The sequence below is a fragment of the Periplaneta americana genome, chromosome 7 (assembly GCF_040183065.1).
Source record: "Periplaneta americana isolate PAMFEO1 chromosome 7, P.americana_PAMFEO1_priV1, whole genome shotgun sequence".
Taxonomy (NCBI): domain Eukaryota; kingdom Metazoa; phylum Arthropoda; class Insecta; order Blattodea; family Blattidae; genus Periplaneta; species Periplaneta americana.
The window spans coordinates 123,961,086-123,974,729 of NC_091123.1; positions in this window are offsets into that span (position 1 = coordinate 123,961,086).

Here is a 13,644-nt window from a genome sequence, read left to right on the forward strand (position 1 = left end):
AATTTTTGAGAGAAAAAATTTAAGAAAAACTTCGGAGCAATTCGAGATGCTGATACTTCGGAATGAAGGAAGCTACTTACTTACTTACTTACTTACTTACTTACAAAAGGCTTTTAAGGAACCAGCAGGTTCACTGCCGCCCTCAAATCGGTCCCTATCCTGTGCAAGATTAATCCAGTTTCTATCATCATATCCCACCTCCCTCAAATCCATTTAATATTATCCTCCCATCTACGTCTCGGCCTCACCAAAAGTCTTTTTCCCTCCGGTCTCCCAACTAACACTCTATATGCATTTCTGGATTCGCCTATATGTCCTACATGCCCTGCCCATCTCAAACGACTGGATTTTATGTTCCTAATTATGTCAGGTGAAGAATACAATGCGTGTAGTTCTGCGCTGTGTAACTTTCTCCATTCTCCTGTAACTTCATCCCTCTTAGCCCCAACTATTTTCCTAAGTATCTTATTCTCAAACACCCTTAATCTCTGCTCCTCTCTCAAAGTGACAGTCCACGTTTCACAACCATACAGAATAACCGCTAATGTAACTGTTTTATAAAATTCTAACTTTCAGAATTTTTGACAGCAGACTAGATGACAAAAGTTTCTCAACCGAATAATAACAGGCATTTCCCATATTTATTCTGCGTTTAATTTCCTCCCGAGTGTCATTTATATTTGTTACTGTTGCTCCAAGATATTTGAATTTTTACACCTCTTCGAAGGATAAATCTCCAATTTTTATGTTTCCATTTGGTACAAAATTCTGGTCAGAAGACATAATCTCATACTTTGTCTTTTCGCGATTTACTTCCAAACCTATGGCTTTATTTGCTTCAAGTAAACTTTCCGTGTTCTCCATAATCGTTTATGGATTTTCTCCTAACATATTCATGTCATCCTTTATTCACACAATAAAGAAATCCATGTTTTTACAATGAACCTGAAATTGTGACTGGGATTAAAGCAAGAAAACTGCGATGGATTGGACATCTGCTAAGAGCTCAAAAATCAAGAAGAGTAAAAATAGTGTTACAACTCTTTGAGGGAAAATAAAACTGCGAAGACCTAGGCTTTTATATTTGGACAATCTGAAAGAAAACCTAATTATCACAACTGGAAAATTGTTTTTCAGGACAGTGTGCAGTGGTATTGTATTATAATGAAAACTCAGCTGCTAAGATCTCTCATAGCTTATAATAATAATAATAATAATAATAATAATAATAATAATAATAATAATAATAATTTTAAATATTTAGGTTATAATTTGACATATTTACGTGTTACTAATATATCTGAAAATATTCAACATTTTAATGGAGCCTTAAGAACCATCAACCAGGTTTTCACAACCACGAAAACCCAAAAACATACCAGGTTAAAAGCATATGTATGGTAGTGAGGCCTGGACTGTCCGAAACTCAGATGTTCAACGCCTAACAACTGCGGAAATGAGATTTCTAAGGAGGACTGCCGGCTACAGCTGCTTGACCACAAAAGGAATTAACTAATTACAAAAGTATTGGAAATTACACCTATTTATGAGCATCTCAACCACTCTAGAAAAAAATGGCTTAACTATGTCAATAGGATGGACCGTTCCAGACTCCGAAGAAAAAATTCTCCGCTATATAGGCCCTCCACATGGAAGACGATCTTTGGGACGCCCCCTGAAATGATGGACGGAGACCGTAACAGGCCACTAGGCTTAATACCTGAAAGGACGATAATAATTTATTTATTTATTTATTATTTATTTATTTATTTATTATTAATATTTGTGTGCTGAACAACAGCCAGAGGCCAATTATAGTTCAGCACAATACACAAACAGAAGATACAAAGGTGCAAAACAAAAATAAATAATATCATAAATAACAAAAACATACATGAATACAATTGAGTACAAACAGTAAAAACTAATAATCAAAACGAAACTAAACCTTAAAAGGATCTAAATTGTGCCCATGCAAATTGGCATATTTTATGCATCTACAGACTGGAGAAAGTGATTTTGAATTTCGGTTATAAAAATTTTTTTGAAATCTTAAACCTTTTGTAGGAATACGAAGGCTGATATTGTTTATGATAGACTCACAATCAATATCACCCTTGATAACTTTGCAAAAAAATTGATAATCAAGATTTAGACGTCTATACATCAGCTTCTTGTCTATGCAGATGACGTGAATATGTTAGGAGAAAATACACAAACGGTTAGGGAAAACACGGAAATTTTACTTGAAGCAAGTAAAGCGATCGGTTTGGAAGTAAATCCCGAAAAGACAAAGTATATGATTATGTCTCGTGACGGGAATATTGTACGAAATGGAAATATAAATATTGGAGATTTATCCTTCGAAGAGGTGGAAAAATTCAAATATCTTGGAGCAACAGTAACAAATATAAATGACACTCGGGAGGAAATTAAACGCAGAATAAATATGGGAAATGCGTGTTATTATTCGGTTGAGAAGCTCTTATCATCCAGTCTGCTTTCCAAAAATCTGAAAGTTAGAATTTATAAAACAGTTATATTACCGGTTCTTCTATATGGCTGTGAAACTTGGACTCTCACTCTGAGAGAGGAACATAGGTTAAGGGTGTTTGAGAATAAGGTGCTTAGGAAAATATTTGGGGCTAAGCGGGATGAAGTTACAGGAGAATGGAGAAAGTTACACAACACAGAACTGCACGCATTGTATTCTTCACCTGACATAATTAGGAACTTGAAATCCAGACGTTTGAGATGGGCAGGGCATGTAGCACGTATGGGCGAGTCCAGAAATGCATATAGAGTGTTAGTTGGGAGACCGGAGGGAAAAAGACCTTTAGGGAGGCCGAGACGTAGATGGGAGGATAATATTAAAATGGATTTGAGGGAGGTGGGGTATGATGATAGAGACTGGCTTAATCTTGCACAGGATAGGGACCGATGGCGGGCTTATGTGAGGGCGGCAATGAACCTTCGGGTTCCTTAAAAGCCATTTGTAAGTAAGTTTGTAAGTTGTAAGTAATATCATAGTTAAAGTCAGTGGAATTGGGTATATATCGAAAAGCACATAAGGAAATAAATTTTCTTTGAATATTTTCCAATTTAACCGAATCGGTTGAAGTAATGGAATTCCAGGCTACAGATGCATATTCAAGTTTAGAGCGAACCAAAGTAAAGTATAGAATTAATAGTGACTCAGGAGTACAAAAAGAATAAGTTATAGACCTTATTAAACCAAGCATTCTTATTGAATGATTATAAATATATTGAACATGATCGTGAAAGTATAATTTAGAAGCGAGTAGTACACCAAGATCTTTTATAGAATTTTTCCTAATAATACAGGCGTTATTAAGAGAATAATTAAATTTTATGGAAGTAGTTTTTCGAGAGTACGAAATGACAAAAGTTTTTGTTTCATTAATTTTCATTCCATTAATGTCAGACCAAAGTTCAATGGAGTTAATATCATTTTGAAGAGTTTGGCAATCGGCAGAACTATTTATTGAGCGAAAGATTTTGAGATCATCAGCAAATAACAGGTAGTTTGAACTTATTCTTTTACATATGTCATCAATAAATAATAAAAATAATAGAGGGCCCAATGTAGATCCTTGGGGAACTCCACATAAACAATTAAATGGGTCCGAGAGAGAATCACCAAGACGAACACAACATTGTCTATTAGTTAAATAGTTTTCAAACCAGCTCACATAGTTAGAAGAGAGACCAACGTTTTTTAATTTATTTATCAGAATATTGTGAGGTACAACATCAAACGCTTTGCTAAAGTCGATATAAATCGAGTTAATTTGACCTTGGGTTTCAACAACAGGCATAACAAGATTAAGGTAGGATACTAAGTTTGTAGTTGTTGATTTACCTTTAGTAAAACCATGTTGTGCTGAATTAATTTTATTCTTAACATAAAATGAAACATGTTTGTGGATTATTTTTTCAAAAATGTTTGAGAAATTGTTTAATATTGAAATAGGTCTATAATTGGAAACAACATTTTTTTTTACCATTCTTAAAGATAGGAATAACGGATGCTTCTTTCCAAAGCATAGGGTATGTACCGGTTAATAAACTTAAATTAAATATAAAGGTTAAAACGGGTATTAGAATATTAGAACATCCCTTAATAATAAAATTAGGAATGCCATCAGTGCCCTTTGATTTATTAGGTTTAAGCTTTTTTATGGCTAATGAAACGTCTTCAACTGTAATTTTAGGTAAGGATAAGAAGTCAGTAGAATTATACTCCAACAAACAGAGATTAGAATTAGGCTGCTTTTGAATCGATTTGAATTGATTAGCAAATGTATTAGCAATTTCTTGCTGATCAGTAATGTGAATCCCATTTATTAATAATTCGGTGGGATAATTATTGGATTTACGAAAAGATTCTACGTATTTCCAAAATTTCTTAGGTTTATTCTTCAAATTTTCATCAATGGATTGTAACCATTTAAATTTGTCAGATTTAATCATAGCTTTAACTTGTTTTCTGTAATTGGAAAAAATTTGATAATGGTGATCAGTTTTGAATTTCTTAAAATTTCTATGTGCTTTGTTCTTTTTCCTAATAAGTATACGCAAGGTATTTGAAAACCATTTAGGATAGTGCGATTTTTTTACGAAAGTGACAGGAACAGCAAGATAAATAGCTTTGTTCATAATCTGGGATAACGCGTTAGCAGCAACGTTAACATCAGTAGTTTGATATATGGAATTACAATCATGATTGTATAGAGTGGAATAGAGTTTCAAGTAATCACCTTGAGAATAATTTATGAAGGTACTAGATTGGCAGTGATCAGGTAGCGACAAATACACTTCAAGATTAATGGAGATAGATGGATGATAAGAATCCTCCAAAACTAGAGAATGATTGGCTAGTTTTACTGTACTATTAATAATATTAGTAAAGACAAGATCAAGTAGATTTTTATTTGAGACAGTAAAATTAATTTGGTTTAATCCCAGAAGGCAAGACGAGGAATATAAATCACTGGACTTAATTTTAGAGTAGTAATGAATATCATTAAGATTAAAACCAGTTGACCAATCCATACCAGGACAATTGAAATCACCAATAATTACTATTCTAAAATTATGAGTATCAAGGTTTTTTTCAAGAAAATTGAGGTAAGATTTTAAGTGATTATGACCGAAATCAGGTGGGAAGTAATGATTTCCAATTAATAAATTAATACCATCAGCCATTTTAATTTCAATCCAAACACATTCATTAATAATTTCTAAATCATATCGCCGACAGGTAAAAGGTAACTGGTTGTTAATCGCTGTTAGGACACCCCCACCTCTTTTTTATTGGTGTCCTCATACGTTCTGTCTGCTCGAAACACAGTATAATTGTTAGGGAATAAGTTTGTATTTAATACTGATTCAGATAACCATGTTTCAGTAAGACAGATAATGATATCATTATTACTTACTACATTTTGAAAAATTTCATCAATTTTTGTATTAAGACCACGAACATTTTGGTAAAATATCTCAAGATGATTATTAGAACTGTGCATTGAGAGTTAGAGAATAATATTAAGAGGCATTAACCCTAGAATCAACTGAAGTACCTGGTGGAGCAAAATGCTGCTCAGGTTTAAGTTTACCAAAATAGGGTGCAATGAGGCATCCCGCAGGCCAAACATCAGAATTATTAATTAACTCGAAATCCCTCTCATCAACTGAGATATGAAAAGAGGAATACGACTGGTATTTTGTTTTCAATTTAGTTATTTCGAGAGACCTTAATTTACGTTGATGAAAGAGCGAATCCTTAATATTATTCTCGTTTACATTAGGACTAAATCTAGAAACAAAAAGAGATTTGGTTCTGATTCTCTCTGGAGCCATTTCTAAGTTGCTATTAGTTAGAGTGCCAACTTTAGGATCTCGTTTCTTAAATTTTTTGCGAGTGATAATAATAATAATAATAATAATAATAATAATAATAATAATAATAATAAATAATAATAATAATAATAATAATAATAATAATAATAATAATAATATACTTTAGCTCATACAACCAATTTAAGACTATCTGCAGAAGGCAGAACTAAAAATACTCAGGACCATTACTGATAGAATATGAGTACAGTACCATACAGAGTCCCGCGCCGTAGCGTCGTGGTCTGAGGCATCCTGCCTAGGACTCGCCTTAAGGAATCCGCGTTGGTTCGAGTCCTCATGGGGGAAGAAATTTTCTCATTAAATTTCGTCCAGTGTATGGGACCGGTGCCCACCCGGCATCGTGATGCACTTGGGGAGCTACGATAGGTAGCGAAAATCCGGTTTAGCTAACCAGCTATCACGGCTGGGGGGGATCATCGTGCTAACCACACGATGCCTCCATTCTGGTTGGATGATCGACCACCTCTGCTTCAGTATGTGGATGTGAGGCCAGCAGCCGCCAGGTCGGTCTTGGCCCTTCATGGGCTGTAGCGCCACGGATTTTACTATACAGAGTGAACTGTAATTGGCGCATATGCAATCCACCATGCAATTTACCATTGCTAACTATGTCCAAATTATTTTTTGCGAAAATTGCGCCCAGATCCTAATTTCCGAGAAAAATTGAGTTAAATTTTCACAATCTGGCAACGCTGGATAAACGGCAACATGAATGTAAAGTCAACCCATCATTACTTACCCGCTTCAGTGTTCTGTTAGTCTAGGGGTGAAGTGAAGGAGTATAGAACTGCAAAATGAGGTTCAATGGTTCGAGTTTGCTAACAAGTTGTTATTTTATGTACTTAATTTAAATAATAAACCCTTTAGGGCTCGATGGATCTTGTTGCACGGCTTCATGCAGCTGTAACGTCCGTCAACAAGGCTATGTTGCATAATGTACAGCAAGACATTATTAAGCGTACAGACTTTGTCGTCGTATGGAGGGTAAAGCTTTTGAGCACAGGTTGTAAATAAATTAAATACAGTACAGTAAGTGTAAAACTGTATTGTGACTACTAAAGAAGCACCCTAACATTTAAAAATGCATAATGGAATGCTACATCAATAAAGGAGTTAATGGAAATACTGTCCACTGTAATTCATTTCGAAATACATAACTTTAAGAAACAGTAATTATCGTGGGATCAGTTTATTGAATTCAGGCTACAAAATCTATGCCAATATAATAAAAAACAAATTATCGAAATTTTATGACAATCTCATTGGAGAGGAACAAATGGATTTCGTAAAGGAAGGTCATGCGCAGGTGGATATTTTACAATGAAACTATTATTAGAAAATCACAAAGAATTTAATATTGAGACACATATGGCTTTTGTGGATTTCAAGAAAGCCTTTGATAAAGTAGATAGATCAAGGTTATTACAAATTTTAGTAGACGACAATGTTCCACAATAGTTTATCCACAATATTCATAACATATGTAACCAAAATAAAATAGCAATTCAACAACATGGTAAACTATCATCTTGGACAACCATCAATACTGGTGTAAGACAGGGATGTGGATTATCACCCATTCTCTTTATTATTTATATGAACCGAATAATTAAACGTTGATTCGGACACGTACAGTTACGTGGTTCAATATGAAAACGTTCGCTTTACCACGAGGCTATAAAAACAACAGTTTACGCGGCCCACTGATGTTGAACTCATTCTACTACTGCACTACCGTTTATCCAGCGTTGCCAGGTTGTGTAATTTAAACTCAACTTTTCTCGGAAAGTAGGACCTTAGCACAATTTTCGAAAAGGATAATTTGGACATATTTCGAAATGGTAAATTGCGTGGTGGCATGCATATGCGCGAATTATGATTCACCCTATATTAAGATGTGAAGTATCAAATGCCACTTATAGGCCTATAATGGAACGGAATCATTTAAGCATCACTGCGAAACCGAAGTGCCACCACCCGTCTTATGGCAGTTTCAATAGCATTGTCGGAAGTTTTAAAGAAAAAAAAAAAAGCACCAAGAAAGGACATGGACGAAGCACTGGTTACGCGGAAGGAATAGGTATACAGCTTTCAATTTATTTCGGGACCTAGAAGTCAACGAAGCAAATGACTTAGAGAACTATTTGCGAATGGATGACGCACAGCTTACAAAGCTACTGGAAAAAGTAAAACCAAAAAATTGAAAAACAATCTACCCTCATAAGAAAGGCATTAATTTTTAGGAGAAACTCAGTGTAACTTTAAAATACTTGGCTACCGGAAATAGCAACGACGATTTTAAAATTCCCTATAACCATATCTGTATAGTACAACTCAACAATGTCAAGGTCAAGAGCACGTAGAAGATTCTACGTGCGATCAAGCGCTCACTGGTTGCAATGAATCTATTCTGAAGGCAGGAGCGGTGAAATAGAAAGTGTGAGCAAAATGAACTCTTGGCCTACCACTGCAAGATAAATTAGATTGCTTTTAAGTAATATATAACGTGTTACATTCATACAAGACAACAAGAAATCAGAACATGTGTTTAGTATGTATTTCTCTAATCATCATCATCATCCTTCATGCATTAGGAAATTGATTCCTGTAGCAGCTACTGAAATTGGTCCATCCATCTTTTGGCTGGTCTTCCAATATTTCTTCTTCCCCGAGGTTTATATTTCCAAAACTTATATGGTATCCTGTCCTCCTGCATTCTTAAAATGTGAGACATCCATGTATTTCTATATTCTTCTATTTTGTTGTTTAATTCATATATCTCATGTTCTTATCTTATTTCTTCGTTTCTTTTATGTTCTATTTTCCTGTAACCTGCTACGTTTCTCAAAAATTTCATCTCATTTGTTTGTAATCTAGAGTCATCTCTCTTTTTCATAACCCATGTTTCGCTTCCATATAGTAAACTGGGCACTGACATCACCTTATAAAATTTTAACAATGTATCTTTTCTAGCTTTTGATTTCAGAGTTCTTCTTATTGTTCCATTTATGTAATTAAATTTTTCTATTTTTTCTTTTTGATCATAGTCTCCTTTATAAGATAAGGTAACACCCAAAAATTTAAATTTATTTACCTGTTCTATGATACTGTTTCCTATTACTATTTTAGATCTTACAGGAGATTTGCCACAAAATGCCATAGTTTTAGTCTTATGTGCAGATATCTCCATATTATAGTTCTTATTTATTTTCCATAACTCATGTACTGCTCTCTGTAGGTTATTTTCATTATTTGCTATTACTACCTGATCGTCAGCGAATAGCATCGTCATTATGAAATTATCTTCATTAAAATTCTGTGTATAGTTCTTTATTTTTATTTTCCATTTTATTAATATTTCGTCCATATATATATTGAATAGAATCGGCGACATACTGCAGCATTGTCTCAAACCTAAGTTAACTTCCTCTACTCTTATCTGTGTATCACCAGCTATTTGTATTTTAGAATTAATATATATGTTTCTAATCACTTCAACTAGATGCAATGGAATACCTCTATAATATAATATTATCCATAATTCATTTCTATTTATTCTATCAAACACCTTAATATAATCAATAAATGTTAAATGTGTTTCTCTATTAAATTCTTTATGCTTTTCTATTATTTGTTGTAATACAAATATGTTATCTATACAGCTTCTTCCTTTCCGAAAGCCTGCTTGTTTTTCCATTATTATCGCTTCACTTATAGGTTTTAGCCTTTCTGTTATTATTTTGGAGTAAATTTTACACGCTGCATTTAGTAGAGATATTCCTCTATAGTTTTCGCATTTAGATTTGTCTCCTTTTTTGAATATTGGTTGTATAATTGTCATTTTCCATTCTTCAGGTATTTGTCTCTGTAGCCAACATTTATTAAAAAATTCCAGAAATCTTGTTTTAAAATTTTTGGATGCATATTTAAATAATTCACTGTTCAGTTTATCACTTCCCGTTGCCTTCCTATTTTTTGTATTTCGCAAAGCTATCTCCAATTCCTCTAATTCTATTTCATCTACATTTGTTCCAAATCTGTTATTTATCTCTTCGTTTTCATTAATATTGTCTTTATCTTCTAATGTTAGCAGTTGTTTATAATATTCCAGCCATTGTTGATGTTTGATTATTTTAATATTTGCTACATCTCTTTCAGTACAATTCAGATGCCTAATTATTTTATAAGATAGTTCTTGCTTTCCATGTACATCATTTTCTATTTCCGTTATAAAATTATCCCATCTATCTTTATGCATCTTCCGACTTAACCTTTTAACAACTGCTGCTTGTCTTTTATATTCAATTAAGCTGTCATTTGTCTGTTGTTGTAAATACCTTAAATATAATCTCTTTTTATTATTTACTTCTGTTTTAAGTTCTTCTGTCCATATCATTAGTCCTTTATTTCTCCTCTTCATTTATTTTCTTCTTTCCCAAGGCTTCATGTGCTGCTGTGTTTAATATTAATTTCAATTGTTTCCATTCGTCTTCGATGTCATTCTTTTTTGGTATCTCCTTTGTTTTTCTCTTCTAACCGTCTCTGGTATAATTCTTTGATAGATTGTTGTTTTAGTAAATATATTTTATATGCTTACTTTTGTTCAGAATTCTGTTTCATACTAGGCTTATACCACCTAATTTTAAAGTTCACTTTTGCCTGCAACAGATAATGATCTGTATTTATTTCATACCCTCTATATACACTAACGTCCTTGAACAGTTTTGCTGTTTTATGATTAGCTAAGAAATAGTCAATAATTGTTCTTGTCTCTCTTGCTGCCCATGTGTATTTATGTATCTCCTTATGTTGGAAGAATGTATTCATTATCCTAAAGTTGTTATACAACGCAAAATCTCTCAAAAGACGTCCGTTACTGTTTATAACTCGTTCTCCTGAATGTCCTATTATATCTTGGATAGCTTCCTTCCCAATTCTTGCGTTATAGTCGCCTCCTATTATAATATAATAATTCTTATTTATTCTGTCTAATATATTTTGTACATCGTTATAAAATTTTTCATTATCCTCTTTTCTTCCTTCTTCCGGGGCATATATTGCTATACATGATAGATATCCTCTTGCTATTTTGAACCTTGCAGTACATATTCTTTCATTAATCCAACTGTAACTTGTTAATCTATTTTTCCAAGATTTATGCAGCATGATAGCTACTCCCTCCTGTGCTCTTATATTTTGTTCTACTCCACTATATATAATTGTATATTCTCCTAAATCTTGTGTTCCATGAAGTTTTTTCTTAGTTTCGCTTAAAAATGCTATACTTATTTTCCTTTCATTTAGTATCGCTTCTATCTCATTTTCTTTATTTGCTAAACCTCTCACATTCCAAGTTATTATATTCACTTGTTCATGAATACCGAAATTCTTGTCCTTTTTCCATAGCTTAGTCGTCATATTATGTGATCGGGGTCCATTATTCTGTAGCTTACCAGTAATTGAGATTTCATCTGACCGCCTTCTCTAATCAATGTAATGAATTATAAAATAGTAGGCTACTAGAGGTCTGCATCGGACGTTTTCGCTCGAGCGCCAAGTAGTTCATAGCATAATCCGATAGGTAGCGCACATGCATGATGAGTAAAATTGTCACGAGCGATAAATCCTCGAACGATATAAGCCTAGCGTTAGACATTCGTTCTTGTTACAGTGATGTACTGTTAGTAACATCATAGATGTTTATCATTTCAAAACTTTGCAGTGTTTAACTAACCTCTCCATAGTACAACTACAAAACTTGCTTTAAAATGTAATATAAATGTTGTAGGTAAATGCCTTTTTTTTTTTTTTTTTTTTTCCACACAGGAATGATTTTGTTTTTGCCACATCTACTAGATGTTATTGGATGTAAATGTAATTATTTTAAACAGAGAACACAATCACGATATTGCAAGAACTGTATCAAGTTTTCTAATAATAATAATAATAATCTCTAATAATTAGTGTATCAATATTTGCATCTGTAACAGTTGTGCAGCATGATTATCCGTTTTATTATATTTTCTGTGACGTTATCTCTGTTCTAATTTTGTTATTAATCTACTTATATTATCAATAATATTTTGTAAAACGTTTCTACATTGTCGCAGGATATAGGCGGAACACTATGTATGGACCTATCATATTATATATGTGGTAAATCAAATATTGAATAATTATGAATTAGCGATAATAACTGTATATCGAAGTTTTTCATACTATTTTATTTATAACTTCATGTTCCTGTTTTGATACGTTCCAGTGACTGTTCCATTAAACGTTTGTCATAAACGCAGAAAATAAAGCCTTATTTTTACCGTGTGAGCAAAACATATGTGCATCTTATCTGTAGTCTTCCATACAAGATAAGACATGTCGGTGAGCGTATCACGACCGATCGTATCTCACTCGAGGGTGCGACACTCGACCGAGTTCAAGCGAGCGATTTAACTCCAATGCAGCACTCTGTAGACTACAATAAGTAACAAATAGATAGCAATGTAATATTGCTATCTATTTGTTAGTCTATAATTTGCCATTTATAGCTACATTTTACATTTTTGGCTGTGATATCTATACTTACCTATTTTTCATTTATTTTTATTTTGTATTTTTCATTTATATCTATGTCTGTGTCTTTTATTTTGGTGGTATCTATTTGTTTGTTTTTTTTTTTCATTTTTAATTTATACTTGCATCTTGCATTTGTATCGGTTTTATCTCTTTTTTTCATGTTACCTGCAATTCCATGATTTAAACAAATATATGTACTGTCTATTGTAATTGGGGCTTTGCCTGTTATATAAATAAATAAATTAATTAATTAATAAGTAAATAAGTAATAAACATAGCTTCTCCTTAACTTATACCCGGTGCTTCAGATAACAGGTAGTATATAATTAATATGCCTATATAAATTATCTAATAATTCAATTAGTATATAAACACTGCTTTCCTGTTTTAAACTTACCTAGATACAAAAGTGAAAGAAATCATAGGATATTCTGTATACGGAAAAATGAAATAACAGGCCTACGACAAATAATAAACATTTATATTCTCTTTAACTTAAAGGTTTATATAATGAGATCTACTTAATTAACTGTATAGATATAAGAGCTTTCAAGGAATCTACAAGATTTGGATTCATAATTGATCTCACTGTGCGTTTCGAAACGAATGAGGAACAGGCGGCAGAAGTGGATAAGGAAAAAAAGATATCTACAATCCTATCATTCCATATTACCTCCAAAATTACCGGCTAAAAGAGCTTGAAGTAATCGGACTTCTGTTTGGAGCAAGAGGTACCGCTACTCTCTTCATGAAAGATGTGTTTGAGAGGCTTTGAATACCTACATCTATTATTCCGATTGTAACATTAGCTGCATTAAAAGCATCAATTGCTCTACTAAAGCATCACCTATATTCGAAATGAAACTAAGTTCATTAGCATTCTTTACTTTTTCGTAATACTTAGGCCTACCTCTCTCTAAAACTAGGTATATTTTACTAATCTAAAAATGTATTTCCAGCTTTGTACTTGTTAGGAGTTTCTTTTGTCAAAACAAAATCAATGGTTCGATGAACTTGTAAACATTTATATGCCTAAGTACTCTTTGTCCCTTGTGCCAGCTCACGAATGGTGAGAATATTTCTAAATTTGAAAATTACATACATAATAATGTACTTATTGTATGAGCA